The sequence below is a fragment of the Aythya ferina genome, assembly GCF_964211825.1.
Source record: "Aythya ferina genome assembly, chromosome: 1".
NCBI classification, from domain to species: Eukaryota; Metazoa; Chordata; class Aves; order Anseriformes; family Anatidae; genus Aythya; species Aythya ferina.
In genome coordinates this window covers 113652855-113669863 of record NC_140296.1, presented here as the reverse complement: position 1 = coordinate 113669863, position 17009 = coordinate 113652855, and the positions used below count along the sequence as shown (strand labels likewise).

General features: G+C 37.7%; 1 long non-coding RNA gene across 1 annotated transcript; it reads left to right on the top strand.

Annotated features, from left to right (window-relative positions):
• Positions 1-1926: 1926 nt before the first annotated feature.
• On the top strand, positions 1927-15751 carry LOC311430259. The gene is made up of 4 exons (XR_014688644.1): positions 1927-2043; positions 3568-3699; positions 14711-14812; positions 15693-15751. It is a non-coding gene; the product is annotated as an uncharacterized lncRNA (long non-coding RNA).
• The last annotated feature ends 1258 nt before the right edge of the window (positions 15752-17009 follow it).

Sequence of the window (17009 nt, the reverse complement as noted above, 5' to 3'; positions counted from 1 at the left end):
GTAAGAATACCTTTCCTTGAAGAAGGCTTATCTTTGCAGTATCCAGAACCATTAGGCATAGTCTTCTGACCTAGAAAGGACAATCTTACTGCTAACTTGTTTTCAAGCAATTTGCACCTGTGTCAGTAGGATTGAATAGAAAACAAAACACTATCTCTTTCTAGGCTTTGAATGGCAACTGGTGATGGGAGCTAATCTCCACTTGCATTTTGTGGGAATGGGAATCGTCGTGCTTCCCAGAAATGTTCACCTTTTTTTCACAATATCTAGTGCAAATCTGAAAACCAGTATATGCTAAATGGTTGCTTGGTGTGAGGGAGAGGATGCTTTAATACAAACTAGATTAAGAAAGAATGAAATGGCATTTGCAAACTGAAGGCTAAATCCTGGACTCCCAGCTGCCTGATTAGTAAGAAATTCTGCAGACCCAGGGAAATCTGTGAGTCCTGGGGAAGGACTTGTATTCCACAGCTTCTGTCAGACAGCCATCTCCTGAGGTACTATCTCATTTTTGTGCTTCTGCTATAAGTTATATTTAGGTATGGATTTTAGTTGCATAGTTAAAAAGCCTAGGCATTTATAGAAACATTTAGGGTTATATAATTGAATTCTGAACTTACTAACAAGGTGTGATGCTGTCTCTGTAGTTTCTGCTTGATGGAGACAGTGCACCTGAACAGCTATGCATGTAATAAATTAGAGAAGAGAAAAGAGCTTCTATCTGACTTTTCAGATATATTTGTAAATTATATTTAAGGGATAATTTATAACACAAAACAAAACAAAAAACATGAGGTTGAGACAACCAACAGATTTGTATATGCACGTTAGCAAATGTTGACACCTATCCTGACTAATTTATTATTTCTCCTTTGACAGCCTTCAAAAGTTCTTGGTTCCAGAATTTTCTTGAAGATATGTATATTTCAAAGTAGAGGTAAACCTTTACACCCAGGCTTCTCACTCGTTTCTTTATTTCAGAAAACACATCATGTTGAATTTTGTAGTAATTTTGAATTATATATTTCACATTTTTAGTCTACATCCTTGTATTTATTATTCATGTTGTAGAACTTGTGTAGGAATTTGATGAAAACATTTCACCATCATTTTTTCATGTCTTTCTAAAATCTATTTTGAGCTGAAAGCATGAAAGACATCAGATTACTAGTACTTGATGCTGTAATTCAGCCACATATTAAATCAAAACAGCCATCAGAAGAAACAATCTTACTCTGCTTCCTCTTCTGTTCCAACTGAAGTGCTTATGACACTGGGTGGTGATTGTTCTTCTGTTCTTGCTGTGGTTTGTCTACAAAACACACAAACATAGAGCCTTCAAACAAGCATGTGGATAGTAAAGTGTGTTGTTTTTCTTTTTTTTTTTTTCTCCTCCAGTTACAGTTTACCATGAATTTCAGACAGAAAAGCTCTACTGTTGTAACTTGCCATATGGAGATTGAGTCTGGTGAATGAATGAACACCTTTTTCAGATTGCCATTGCCTTTCCCAACAACCAAAAATTCATTACATATACCAGTCTTTGGACATTTATTGCAAGTGTCTTTAGTGAAGCTTAGTTTTTGTTTGTAGTTCCCAGAAATAAATGGGAATATTTAACTATTTATACAGACTGATCTTAAAGGTATTTCAAGCTGAAAGTTTGAAATACCTTTATATTGTTCTTCAAGAACAATAATAACAACAACAAATGAAGTAGTATGTTTGAGATCTGCTGGAGTTGTAAGTCATGAAGCTCTGATTTCTATGGAGATCAGCTGTAAGAGATCAGCTCCAGGGTGCACAGTGCTTCGAGGGGTGACCCTCAGATTTTTACCAACTAACTTGCTCTTATAGGTGGCTAGGACACCAGTGAAACCCTTCACCTCTTGTGTTTCTCTTTCTTTTAGGTAATGCTGGAGGCCTTAAACTGAGACAGGGCACTGTGTCAGCCTTTCTGGACTAAAACTCTGCTGTGTAAAGGCCTGTAGTTGTGGGAGACCAGACTGATCCATTCTTGTCTTGTGTAGTGGTCTTAGAGGGGTGAGCATTTATTATAGCTGCCATTTTGTTAATTTGTTAATTGATTCTTCTTGTAATCTTAGTAATTTTCTCTCAAAAGGTTATTGTTTTATGTATGATTATGTGACACGTCCACCCCCCATCCCCCAACACACACACCTTTTCTTTCCGAGTCTGGAGACTTGCTAATTGTTTGGTCCTTATGAATATGTAAGAAGCCTTTTCTTCCTTATCATCACCTTACCAGCATCCCATACCAAATGAGTGTAGACCTCAGGCACGTGTTTTGCACGAAAGCAATACTAATGTTAATCAGGTTTTCTTGGACAATGGGATCCTGCAGGATCATGACATTTTGCAAAGAAGATGCTCCATGCATAGCATTCCTCAGTTTGTAAGTGTCATTACAAAACTGTTTCAGGTGTTTGACATCTTCAGTGTTTGGGGTTGAAAAAATGTGGATAGCTATACTTAGAATAGTGAATGTGAAGAAAATAACAGATGGCACTGAATTCTTTACATGCAGACAGTGTTTTACTGGTTACTTTCCACTGTGTTTTACAGGTTATATGTAGTCTTCATTCCTATATTAGCATTTTGGGGCTGATGAAATGATGAGAGAAAACATCTGTTAAGTGTCCATCACCGTGGTTTTGTTTCTCATCTGTGCCATAAGAACCAACTATGAAAACACCTTAATTTCTGCAGATATAAGAAAGATGAGTTTCACTGACTGTATAGATAGAAATAAGTCAAATATAAGTGTTTAAGTTGAGGCAGCATATTCCAGCTTGGTGGATAAAGTAGACTGTATTGGCCTAAGGTTTCTATCTTAATGCAAGACTGAGATCAGATTTCCTTTTGTGGAATCCATTCTGTTGGTCTTCAAGATTATTGCTGCTAGACTGCTCTTATTGCTTGTCTTGCAGCATCTCTACTGGCCTAACAGATCTTGTGAATAGTATCAAGTTCAAATGAGTCCAAAGTCTAGAAGCATTTGAATGAATGGTTTGTCTCACTGTCTTTCTGCTGTTTCTTAACTTTTTGCAATGATTTTCTGTTAAACTTATTAAGATAGGCTACACGTCTAATAGCATAACAGGTCATCTCCTTTACATTGGCATACAGATGTTCTTATTTTATGCGATGGCATCAAGTTCTTGTTTTTCTTGCATAGGTGAGTAGATGAAGATTCTAAATCCCTCACATACGTTCCCTTGAGTTTTTATTGAAATTACTTCTATTGATTTAACTCATTCAGTGCTTTAATATTTGCCTACTAATAATTGTTATTATATCAGTAGACTGACACCATAATCTTTTTCATAACTCTGAAGCCTCCAAGAGTTTGGATGTAGCTATACACACATTGCTACCAAAGACACTTCAAAATGCTATCTTTTCTACTATTTTATCATTTTAATCATCCGCCAGGAGTGTTTGATAGGATAAGATTTTGTTTCAGTGTTTCGTTTTGTTTCAAAATTACTAAGTAATATGTGCTTATTTCAGCGATAAAATTTTGAGAACTTTCTACTCTTTCAGTATTAGACATGCAGCGCAACTGTGGATATGGACAATTTGTATTGCAGACTTTATATCACTGTTGGAGAAATGTGAGCCAAAAATAATTCATCTTTGTTACCTGATCATAGGCAATGGATGCAGAGTTTGCTGGTAAGAAAAATCTAAAAGCAAAAATTTATATTATTTAAATATATATATATAAAACATAATATATATTTATATCTATATATATTGTGTATATATATATTATAAAAATATAAATATATCAGTATAAATTGTGAATTTATATTGTTTGAGGAAATGTGATACCACTCAGAGAAAATGATGCATCTGTAGAGTCAATTAGGGCTTATAGTAAAACATTAACCTTAAAATCTGTGTTTGAAAGTGCACAAATGGGAACACACTTGCTCTCTGGAATTTTTAATAGCCCTTATATAATTGTATATGTGAGATGCTTGTACATGGGCCTGGTAGGAATTTCAGGATTGGAATAGTTCACGACATGTCGGTGTAATTTGAACTGGAGGTAATGAGGATTACACCCCCTTACACTAGAGAATGCATTTGGCCCCAAATCTTTGAATCATTGTATGGACAAGTGGGAAACGAAAAGCGAAATTATCGTAACTTTTTTTTTTTTTTTTTTTTTTTTACTAACTTTCTAAACCAGGAAATAGATTAAATCTTCATTCTTTTTGCCCAAGATCTTAATGACTATCTTTATACTTTTTAGTGTAGAGTTATTATTAGTGCTACTACTATTATTATTATTACTATTACTGTTATTATTACTATTATTATAATTAAAACAAGAAATGCGTTTAATGTTCCTGCCTTTAAGACAGCTTGGGGAATTTTCCTGTTTGATCTTCACTTTTATTCTTTTACCCTCATGTAAACTTGGATTTACACTCCATCTACTATTGGCAATCTGCCATGTCCTTCCATGCTCTCATTTACTTGTCTCTTTTTTTCACGCTATCTTCTGATGCCTTTTTCAGTAAAATTAACAAGCTCTTGCTTACACTATGGGTGAGTTTCGTCCAGTAACAAATCTAAATATGCTGTTTATGTCTGCATGTTCTTTGTGCCTGGAACGAGTTCTGCTTTATCGTTGCAATTACCATTACAGCTGGTTGGAAAATCAAATTTTTTCATTAAAGACCTTTCACAAAAAAAAAAAAATCTTTTTAGAAAATACTTCCACTGGACATCATAAAGTGTTCCCATTTTCTCTGTTAACGATCACAAGCAAATTAATGCTTTTTAATATTTTGTTGAGACTTTGGTATATTAAAAAAAAAATAAGAAATTATATTAGCTTTTTAATATATCATAGAAGGCATACAAATGTGAAAAAATATTTTTATATGCTATATCTTGTTTTTACATGTATTTTGATGGTGCAGTAATATGTTACCACAGTATAGAAATGAGTATTGTATTATTTACTGTCACAAAGGGTAAGATTAAACTAGTGTGTCTTGTGCACCACAGGCTGATTATGGTTCTCATAAAGAACTGCATCATAAAAATTGTTTGAAGAAGAACTGTATGAATTTACTTTATTTTTCAAGTTTTGGGAAGCAATTTTATCTAAATGCTTAAAATAATTGAGTTTTAATACTGTTTAAAATGTTCTTATAGCATGAGGCTTTATTCATTGCAAAGCACTCTGTAAATTAAATTGCAAATATAGGAGTTCTGGCTGATGTAGTTACTTCATGTTACAGTTTCCCTTGTTAGAAATTTGGAAACTATAGCCAAAGTTTTATAAAATAGGAAATAGATTGGAAGGGATATATCATCACTTTATATCGTGCTCTGAGTCTGTAAATAACATCCCACTCCCATATTTCTTTTTTTTCACTGTGAAAAATGGGCTCTGTCAAATCTTAAGTTGTATATACCAAAACAAGAGTAATTTTGGAAAACATTGGCTTCACAGTTTGGCTGTGAAAATTGAAATGAAAATGGGTTATGGAGTCTTTATCCATTCAGTGGTTTATTTGACAGCATGAAAACCACCTGATGGTCTGGCAGAGGGAAAATCCTCCATGACAAGGAACCTGGCATCAAACCAGTTTGATGGTACCATAGCAGAGTCAGGTGGGTAGGGTCTCAGAGGTCATGTCCACATCACACACGACCACGTTCCTCCAGATCACGGGTAAAAAATAGAAATACTTCTATTCAAATCATTCTATTACTTTCACTGTCTACAGAGAATAATGCAGTGTATTATTTCTTCAGCTGAAATAAGAAAACATCCCAACGGTTTGTGCTTGCTGAGCAATCTGGTTGTAAAGGCATTATGGCAAACTGTGTGTGCCTTCTGTAGAGAGAAATCTAAGCTGGAAAACATCGTACCCTAGCTTTATCTAACACTGGGTGATGAAAACACTGATCTCAATCATCAGCCCAGTCCTGGTGTATAGATATACCGTGAGGGCAAAAAAAAACAGCTATCTTCTATACTCTTCTTTTCTGTCTCTGATTCAAACACGTAAATTGAATCAAGCACTTTTATGTACATATTACATAAACTGTAGCAGAGGAGCTGACAATACAGCCTCACTGGTGCTATTACTGTAGACAGTGTTTGTCATTCTCCCGTTTATTTTCCGTAAGATTTTTTACTCTTGGGAGTCATCATAATACAAAACCTAGTATTGTCAATCCTCAGATGATGTTTTGTTTCTTTCTAGCTTTAGTTATGCTCAAAAAAACTTGTGCAAATATCCATCAGCCCTCACAGCATCACTGAGAGAAAGCATAAGGAGGAATTTCTGGCCTGCTTCACACAAGGGAAAATGAGGCAGTGCAAGAAAGGACCTGCTGAAGGTCGTATACCCAGTCTGTGACAGAAACAGGGTCAGAACTCAAAACATGGTTATAAACTTTATTTCCCCACCCCCCTTTTTTTCCCCTCCTTACCACCTCTATCCCCACTGTCAGTGTGTCTTTGCTTGGGAAAGGCTGAAGTGACTGATTTACCTTTAAAATAACTAACTGGACAACCTTTTGTTCACCAGTCATTACTGACTCATATTGGACCATCCTTCTTCATATATTTCTCCAGAAGCTTAATATTATATATTTAACACTTATAATATATATTTAGCACTTATGCTATAGCTGAGTTTTGTCACCAAACAGGTAGGAAACCCGTTACATTGGACTCCATGAACCACTTACTCAATAGAATCAATATGTGGTTCCTGCCCTAAAATACAATTTTATTTAATTTTTAAAATACTACAACTGTACTACTACTGTTGTAGTGACTGTTCCAAAAAGATCGCATTGTAATTCCTGTAGTTCTGGTCTGGAGCCAAAGAGCCCTGTTTTTCAGCTGTTTTTCAGACATCTTGTGTGATCTTGAGGACTTCGTTTGTTACTTTTCTCCACTGATAAGAAAGGGTAATAATAATTCTGTTACTTTGAGATCTTAGATGATGGTCTCAGATGTTGTGATGAGCAGGTGAATAATTTGACAAATTCACTTAGAGTTTGTCAAGGAAAATTAACCAGTGAAGGAGGGACATACTGTGCAAGAACTAGTGCCAGACTGGGAACAGCTATTTTTTCCTTACTTTTGTGTTATCCCATAGTGAGGGCAAAATGTCAAGACCTACCTTTACTTCATCTACGTCTTTGGTCTGATTGCATGCTACTGATGTATGACTGTTTAATGTTGCTGTAGTTTTGAACTAAACACTAGCATTATTTATTTATTTATTTATTTATTTTTGTGAAGTCTGGTTCTGTAGTTCAGCAACAAAACAAAGATCTGCCAAATTATTCAAAAATAATTAGAACAGATGGCAAAAGATGGCATCTCCAGCCTTCCAGAAAGAAACACCTAACACCCTGATTGCATTCACAGATTAAATTTTAACTGAGATACATGCAGAAAGGCACTTTTTACAAACTTTTATTGACAGTTTTTGTTTCTCACAGACAGAACTATGGTCTAGTTGGATTATTAGACACAATGTAAGGTAACTTTAAGACAAATTTCACAAAAAAAATAAGATAATACAGATGGAGCACCTGCTTGGTGCATTCTTTACATGACCAAGACAGAAATAATTCACCAATGAATTTGTTCTTATTACAGGTTTTTACTTTTCACTGAAATAGTTTTCAGCTCTATCAGCCCCAAACCTCATGGTAATGTCTGTTTGAGTGAGTTGGCTTGTAATGAGAAGACTTGTGAGGAGGTGACTCATACCCTGCAATCTGAAGTAGCTCTTAGGTCCCTTTCAGCTTATCAGATCTTCCCCATCTCCTGCTGCGAGGTAAACGTAGATCAGCGCCTGTGAAGAGGCTCTCCATCACTGCATGGCCAGAAATGGCCTCTTTAATCAGAACTTGGAGGGTATTTCAGTTCTACAAGAGCCAAGAGTTTAAAGATATAAAATAGTAGCATGAAGGAAAGAAAAAGAAGTTTTTCTGTCACTTTAATGGTTTTAAATCTCACTTCAGTAGCATTTTCAAGCTTAGAAGGTGAGATGGAAGGAATTCCAAAGGTGAGTGTTAACTAAAAGGAGAAGGAAGAAGATGGGGTTTTTACTTCATCACTAACATTCAGGAACTGCAATTTTAAGAAAGACAGCAAATGTGAGATCTATCACAAAAAAAAAAAAAAAAAAAGAGAGAGAGGGAGAAGAAAAGATGGTGTCAGCAATAGACAGATTCCATTGGTTCCAGTAGACTTTCAATCAGGTAGTACAGAAGAAAACCCATTTTATCTGTAGGATAGATGTAGGTGAAAAGATAAATTCTGCTTACTGCTGAATTCTGCTTGTAGAGATGGGGATATCAGGTGACCAGCAGCTTTTAAACCCTAGGGACAAGAGTGAAGTTAGGAAGCCCTGGAGCACTCTCTCAAGGTATAGAAGGAAAAAATTGTCAGAAAGCTGACAGTTAAAAAATGAATGTGGACGAGGGGCATCCTACTTTCTGTATGCAGAGTTCTGGGTGCTCTTATATTTTGAAGAGCTGCACTGTTGGAAGTTGTGACACCATGAAAGGAGGCAACAGCTACTTTATGAGCTGTTCCTTGTGCTGGAAATACTGAAAGTGGAGATTATAACAATTTGTGGGGGAGGGACAAGGCAGTTTCAGGAGCTGGAATGTGTTACTTTGGATGATATTTTCAGCAAGAAAATGTAGGTCGTAAACAGAACATCCAGTGAAATGAGAAGAAGGGGGAGTTAAATCTGTCATATGGGACAAGAGTTTTAAGGTCCTCCTTTGAACATAAGTTAATAACCTAGGAATTGCATAGCAGGTGCACATTATATACTGTACTATATACAGAAGCTTTCTGAGAGGAAGAGTTACTTACAGAAAATGGAGCAGCAAAGCTGACTGTTTGGCAGGGCAATGAGAACACATCTCCCAGGTATGTTGAAGGCCCTTGTATTCCAGATTTGCTTTGAATCAGGCACAGCTGGAAGAATAACCCAGATCTCCTACATCACGGGCAGGGGCTTTATCATCAGAAATTCAAAAGCTGCTGTATTGGTACAAAGTGACCCTCAAATCAGATGTCAGAACTCTGAAGTATTTTCCTAAAATGGCCTATTTTTTTTCTGATATTCTGCAAGACATTCAGAAATGACTTGCTGCGGGTTGATTGTTTCACCTGTTGGCAGGCGTGGGCTCAAGCTGGGATACACTGAGCAACTCAGGGAATGAAGTGGTTTCAGAAGAAAATGCTTAAATGAAGTGTGTGTAATAACACCAAAGCCTGATTTTTTTATTTCTTCTTGGGGCAATCAGGTTTCATCCTGGAGGTGAAGGAGCAGTCTGTTTAGGGAGACAGTCCCATGTAGAAGCAGAGGGAAAAGCCTGTGTGTCTAGGTTCAGAGGAAGGGAAAAGGCCAGGAAATGACAGGCAATGACCAGTGCCATATGGGACTATGGAGGAGGGGAGCCTCAACAGACATGCAGAAGGATTTGAATCTTTCATGTCCATTTCAAGAGGTAAAGCAGCTGGGATGGGAGTAGGCCACTGGCAGGGAGAAGGAGAAGAAAGAAGGCATCACTTATCCTCTCTGTTGTGCAACAGGTGAGGGAAAACAGTCCAAGCAAGAAGAGACAGATGTCTCCAAATGGAACAGTCCTGAGCCATAAAGTTTTCTGAAACCTTGAACTGTTTGTGCAAAGCTGTAGAGAAATCCCAAGTGAAGTGCAATAACTGCAGCTGCCAAACTGGGAGAAGAATTTATACAGGAGGTGCAGGAGGGACTGTGAACCAGAGGCTCTGGGGATCCTTCTGCTAACTCCAAGGAAAGGATCTTTATTCCTTTCCTCACTTTTTTCTCATAATCTCTAAAGCCCCTTGCTTTTGTCCTACATGAACAATTTAATGAGTCATGCAGAAGGAGACCCAAGGAATATTTTGGGTGCTCTATTGCGATCTCATTGCTTTTGCTGGGAGACTGGAGGGAAAGGATCCCATGCTGAGAATCAGCATCAGTAAAAGATTTTTGTGTTTTATTTATTTATTTGGTTGTAAAGGCACTTTGGCTAATGCTACAGGGCTGAGAAGCACTGACATCACAGAAAGGTTCAGAAGAGGTGGAGGGTGTGGTGGGTACCAAGTCTGTGTTTGTTTTCAGAGTTGGTATAGTTTTAGATGTATCAGCAAAGTATCAACAGACATCCTTACGGTTACTAGGAGAGCTCTAATCTAAGGCTGGCATATACTATAGTGTTAGGCCAGTTACAAACTAGCATTATTTTAATGGCTTAGGCTGGAAGAAGCTCAGGTAAAAAGGGGCATAACAGGCCTAAACAGTGCAAAATTTAGGTCTGGTTGTGCCTGGACCCAAGAAACAGAAAGAGAAACATGACAAACCCTCAAAAGCTGGAGCATGATGAATCTGACTGTATTTTATCACTGTATTATTTAACTCCAGGTGAATAAATTGATGCTGAAATAACATTACATGAGGCATAGGAGATCTGATACCACTAACTGCTCTTTTGCTTTTCAGTGTAGCGGCTTATCTGAGCTTGGTCCCAATGATAAGTCTGGGGCTCTGGAGACAGCATGGTAAATGGTGTGTGGTATACACAAAGCATGCTGCCAGGTCTGCTTTTTCTTTTTTATGGTGTTTAATTTTTGTACTACCGTAATTGAAAACTGCTTGCATTGTTTCCTGAAACCTAGAGAGAGGTAAGACAGTTGCCAAAGTAACATCATTTTTACATTTCACCAAGTCACCATAATGAAATTGCCTTGCCCTTAACATCTTAAAAGAGTAGTGAAATGGAATTTTATTTCTGAGGAGAAAATAAATGCAGGTTGCAAATAGGACAGGATTTTGTGCCGTTAAATGGATTATACTCCTGTCAGGGTACTCCAGATTTTACAGACACAAATCTGAATTTAACATATGGCCCCAGCCTTAGGCCAGGGTCCTGTTTGAATTATTCCAGGCTTGTACGTAGAAAGCTGTGCTCCAAACATGAATCCAATTACCAGCTGCAGTCAGGCAATTGAATGGCTACAGAAGAAATACTCTAATAGATGGGGGGGAGGGAAAAGGGGGGAGGAGAGGGGAGAGGACTATGATTTGTGTGGTAATCAAGAGGAGAAGGTCAATTGTAATAGAACAGGCTGGTTTAGAAGACAAAGCTAATGCAGGATGCCTTCTACTCTGTTGAGGGATGCTATCAATAGATCTACTGCTTTCATTACAAAAAATGTCACTAACTGACAAGATGAATATAGGCAGGGAAAGAAGGGCTTTTGATAGATCAGGTGATTAAAACCTAGACTTTGGATGAGCAATTAACAAACGCCAAACTGATGACCTGTACAGGAACTTAAGTGTATGAAGGGAGGAATGAAGAAGGTGCAGCAAGTGCACACACGCATGCAGCTGTTTTTGATTGATGACACTGAATAGGCTTCTAAGCATGTTTTGAACTACAGTGGGGTACTGAATAGAACCACCAAAAATGCCTATTGTCCCCTGAAAGTGTATGGTTTTGTTAACTCTGTTACTGCAATTTGAGCAGCTAGCATTCTGCTTTTCTAGAGGTGACGGGACTAGGAATGAATACCTATTGATCACCCTTTGTATGATGACTGTGCGCACTAGCTGTTCAGAGCCTGGTTTGAAGCATCTGCTGTGTCAATGCATGAATTGTACATTTCAGCTGCTCATTTACTGACAGCAGACTGGGCAGCTGACATCCCCAGCTCCTAGAAAATTGCTTGCTTTTTTCTTCTTCCTCATCTCATGAAATCAGGAGTTAGGAAAAAATCTGAAGAAATGTTTTCTGCTAGGATTGAAAAATATCAGCTAACATTCAGTGCATTCCCATACCCTACAGATCACCCTGTAAATCAGACAGAGAAAGTTCTTGGCTTCTTATATTTGGTTTACTGCTATTTACATAATCTTATATACGATTCTTGAGGTATGGCAAATGAGCTAAGACTTCCATTGGTTTTAAAATGCTGGCATTTATCAGTTACAAGAATTGATGGTCAAAAAGCCACTAGAGCAGTGAATATGCAGTTTATGGTTTAAATAAATGGTATGGATTTCTAGAAGTATTTCTGGGATTTCAATTATGTCTAACATAATATAAAGTGCTGAAATACAATGCTTAAGGAGAACATGGGAAAACTTGCTGGCTTTGTTGTAAACATCTGCATTTTCTTTTTAAGAGAAACAGCTTTTTTTTTTTTTTTTTTTTAAAGTGGGGCATCAGAAGTTATAATGAAATGTCAAAAGCTATTTATTCTATAAAAGCATATGGTGTTAATGTATCCATCAGTGCTGATAAATCCATCATGGCTTAATCTGTTGTGCTTAGTGTGGTAACAGGACAAGAAACAGCCATCTGCTTACCATATTTGATTGCTGTTTCTTTGCACAAATACAGTCCTGCTTCTAGCACTTAAGAGTGATTAGCTGTAACTTATGGAGCTTGCTGTGGCGTACCCACTGAGTAATTACTGGAGAAAGCAATCGCAAGAGCATCTGAACATGGGGGCAAATTGTTAGCGACTACATTTGTGACAAGTTTAAGGTCTAACAAATCTTCCTACACATGCGCCATAAGGGAAAGAAATACAGGGCAGAGCACAGTCTGTAAAGGACGGGGATGTCTATTAGAGATATTTTCCAAAGCCTACCCCACAAAAGCTTGAAAAGCCTGATTTCCTTCCCTTCCAAGCCCTCAAGGCAAAACAGTCCTTGATTAAAAAAAAAGGGGGGGAGTTTTTTAATTGCTCTTTCTCTCACATTCGGAGCTTGGTAATTTATTTTTCCAGTAGCTGCACTGGATCAGGGATGGAGCTTTACACTGCACCACCCTCACCAGGCAGCCATGGAGCTGGTGTGTTGGCAAGAGCTGAGGCATGGGCAAAGTAAAAGCTTCTGTCCCATTGCTTTAATAGGTTATTTTATTTAGCATGTCAAACGGGGCTAGTTCTCTGAAGTGTTTTTTAGAATGGTTAGTTTGGAGAGACCTACTCCCAGAACATAACCTCCCTGAATCCCTGACCTGTCCTGGGATTTCATTCAGCCAAATGTTTGTTTACACAGGGGCAAATTAAATGTATGATGAAAGAGAATTCAGTTAGAAGAATAACCTAAGATATTCAGAACAAGTCCAATGTGCCTCCTCAAGCACCAATTTTGTCCTATTTTAAGTTCTTAAGTAGGCTTTGGGGTTTTCTTAAAACTACTTATGGTACTTAGAGCAATTTTCTTTTTGATTGCCTATAACTATTACCCTTCTTCTTTTGCAGCATTATACTACCTTTTCTCCCCGCCACCAATGACCCCAACTCTTCTTACCCACTCTACCCCCAATCCCCCTCCCCCAACTTGCTCTAAGGGAAAATTAACGTGAAATTTTATCTCGCCTGTCACTGGGCTTTCCTCCAAAAAAAGACTTAACTATGACTTCAGAATTGCATTGGCCTGACACGAAAATTAATTTATGTTAAATGCGTGTTGTAGCTCTCTGAAGTGCTTTAGAATACATGAAAGATTCTTGATGTTGTACAACTACTGTACATGTATTTTACTTGCTCTGGTGAGGGTTGGCTGTATCTCAAGGTTGTGCTCTCAGTGGTCATTGAAATGGAGACTTCTTCCTGAAGTAGAAGCAATCTACTTAAACCAAACAACAAAGCTGTTAGAGCTGCAGCCGTGTTTGAGGGGACTGCCCTCATGGGTTTTTGAGAAATAAGATTGCAGAGCACAGTGAGGCTGAGATCCTACCTGTTGTGCAGTTATGCCCATGCCAAGTGTCTTTCAAGATGGTGACTAAGATTTTCCCTGGTGCTGTGTAGCCAGCTCCATGCCAGAGCACACTTCAAAGTGAGTGGGTAAAATGAAGAAGAAAAGAAGTCAAAAAGACGAGATATTTTAAACAAATCTTCCTTTGCTTGTTTCCTCCTTCCTGGAAGGGTTCTTGATGTCAATTTTCAGCCCATTTAGTTACAGCAAACTCAGTGTAGTCCCTCTCTGCTTCCTAGGGTAATTTTTTGCCCCAGTGAGGAGGTTTGGCTCCTCACAACTGCAGTTGCTGGCCCCTGGAACCCTTGCAGTGTCCCTTGCTCTCACCATCCCCTCCAACATGGCAACACTCATCTATGCAGATGTGCTCAGCTTCTCCCCAGGAAAAGACACAATTTTCCTTTTCCCTTCTGAAGGGAGGAACACAGTTTGTGGTCACAGTTTAGCAGACAAATATATGAGATAACTGAGATTTCATGAGTAGGTCTCTTTAGTACCTGTTCCTCAGCAGAAGGAGACCATCCAGGCTCAAATGTTGGCTACCTCTTGGGGACAAAGCAACCGGTCAGCTTGTATGCAAGCATCTCCGGGGGTGCAGCTGTGCAGTGTCAGTGCAACTCCAGAATTTCAAGGCTGGCACAAACATGTTCCACACAACCCTTTGAAAATATCTCAAGAGGAAGATGGTTGGTCTTAGCTTAATGTCTGCTACAAAACCAATTAAAAAAAAAATAAATGGGAAGACCTATTAGGGTAGGCTGTGGCAATAATGGATGTGACTATTCCACAGTAGCCATATCCCTTTAAATCTATTTCATGCAGCAGCATATGCTCATTTTAAGTATTTTTCTGCTTCATACATTTTATTTCAGGGAAGATTTAATCCACTTTACATATATGGTGACAGAATTCATATGTAATCTAAAAGAAATGGGAAGATGCTTACTCCAAGCTAGTCCTCATTCTGTTTTATGGTAAGTCCTTTTTCATTCAAAGTAGTTATGTTTTCTTTCCATGCCATAACTTTGCAGTACGAATTCTATCTTTGCTTTAAGAGCTGAGGTCACCAATATAGAGTGATTGTTTTGTTGCTCTTTACCATCACTAAGAAATGGTGACTTTGCTGCTGCTGTTGACTGGATTTGTGCCAGAGCCATACAGCAAATTAAATATTATATATCTCCCATATAACCCCTGGCTAATTTAGATCCAATGTAATTGCTTTTAGAGTAATTGATTTACATCTATAGCCAATATTTCCATGTGTCTTTTGTTGTTTTAATTATCTAATGATCTGATTGTGCAAGCAATACAGGATAAAGACTTCATGTTTATTTGCTTTTGCATCACAGAAAGTCAACAATTTGAAAAGCAGAGATTTGCAGTCCAAATTACATAGGACCTTTAACCTGGCCATCAATTTGGCCTGCACAAATCAACATTAACATGCATTTTTATGTACATACATTACATATAAGAAACATCCTCTATTGTGCTTCAAGTGCCCTCAAGCTCCCTAATTTATGTGATCGAAGGATTTGCCTTTTGTCAAGGAATGAATTTGTGTATCATTTTATTAAGGAAAAAGCAAAATCGAGGAAAGACTGGTGTTTTCATTTTGTTTTGTTTTTCTTTCCAGTACTTCTAGTGATTTGAAGTTGTTTGACCATGGTAGTAGTGATGGTGGGGTTGTGATTGTTTTTGTTTGTTTGCTTTTAAAGTCTGATTATTGTGTTTGAGAACATAGAACACAATAGCCAATTCTTAAATGATTACTTCAGATAGTTCATTCTTATTAAGCTGTAACACAGCAAGTTAGTGTCTGTGCCACACCTCTTTTGCTTCATTTTTCAGTTATAGTTTAGGAGCTATGGGAGGATGAGAAGTGATACAGTTTTATCATCAGTGCTGGCTGCAGGATCTGCCTGCGATGAAAGGTGGAAATCATGTCATCAGCAGGAACAAGAGGATGGGAGTCCACCTGCAGGTCAGTTTCCTGATAATGATGTCAGCTGAAGATGAGAGGGCAAAAAGCTGCTCGTGCCTTTGTGGAAACCAGAGTTAGAATGGACTGATATCCATAGCATGGGGAAACTGGAGATGCGAAAGAGGACACTTGGGATGAGAGAAGGGATGAAGATGATGCCAAAAACTTCTGTGAGAGGCATGAACTAAGCGGAAAAAAAATGTTGTGACACTCTGGGATATCAAAAGGATTGAAGAGGCTGTGTTCCCTCAAGCACCTTGTCAATAATAATATCTGAAATAATATAAATTTTCACTGCATTGGAACTGATTGGAATATTTATTCAACAAATATTTCTGGAGAGGATAGGTAAGGCATCTGCTCCTAGCAATATTCTAAGCAATATTTCTTTATTGCTGGAACATGGGAACAAGAATAAACTTCTGGTAATTCTGAACGATTAGAGGATGTATGAGGGCAAAATAAGGTTTCTGCAGATCACTTCTGCTACGTAAGAAATCTAATACTATTTCTCTTCTTGCTCTGCCCCTGTAGTTTTCTGACTTCTGCACAGAAAGAAAGATATAAGTGTAGTTTATGCCAATATTGAACCTTTCACAACAGTCCAGTGCAGGTTTTCCAGAGATGGTCTGTAGACTTGCTGCTGCTCAATTTCTTTGGCCTTGGAAGTACCTGCTTGTAAGTAGATTTACTATCTAGAACTTCCTTCTCTATCCTATACAGTGCCCCTGCCTGATAATTATATACATATTGCCACTTACTTTATTGGTGTTGAACTAGCTATAGCCTTTAGTTATATTATTATCTTGGTAAATACTTTTTTTTTTTTTTTTTTTTTTTTTTTTTTGCTGTGTCCCATTGTTGTATATTGTGTGTGTGTGTGTATATATATATATATATATATATTACAAGCTTTAAAAACTACTTCCATAACTGTAAAATCCATGAACCCTAGAGTCTGAAACAGTCACATAGTGCTTTGAAAAAAGTTACTCTCATTTTATAGTCATTTGTCAGGTAATCAACTTAAAGGACTAGTATACTGCCTATTCAATGTGTAGGTGTAACTCCTATAAGCATTAATAAGATTTACATTTCCTACTTACTGGAGACTCTATTCTTTAATTCTCATTCTTTCAGTACATAGGTTACAGTAGCCTGGTGCAGGGTAAAATACTACAGTA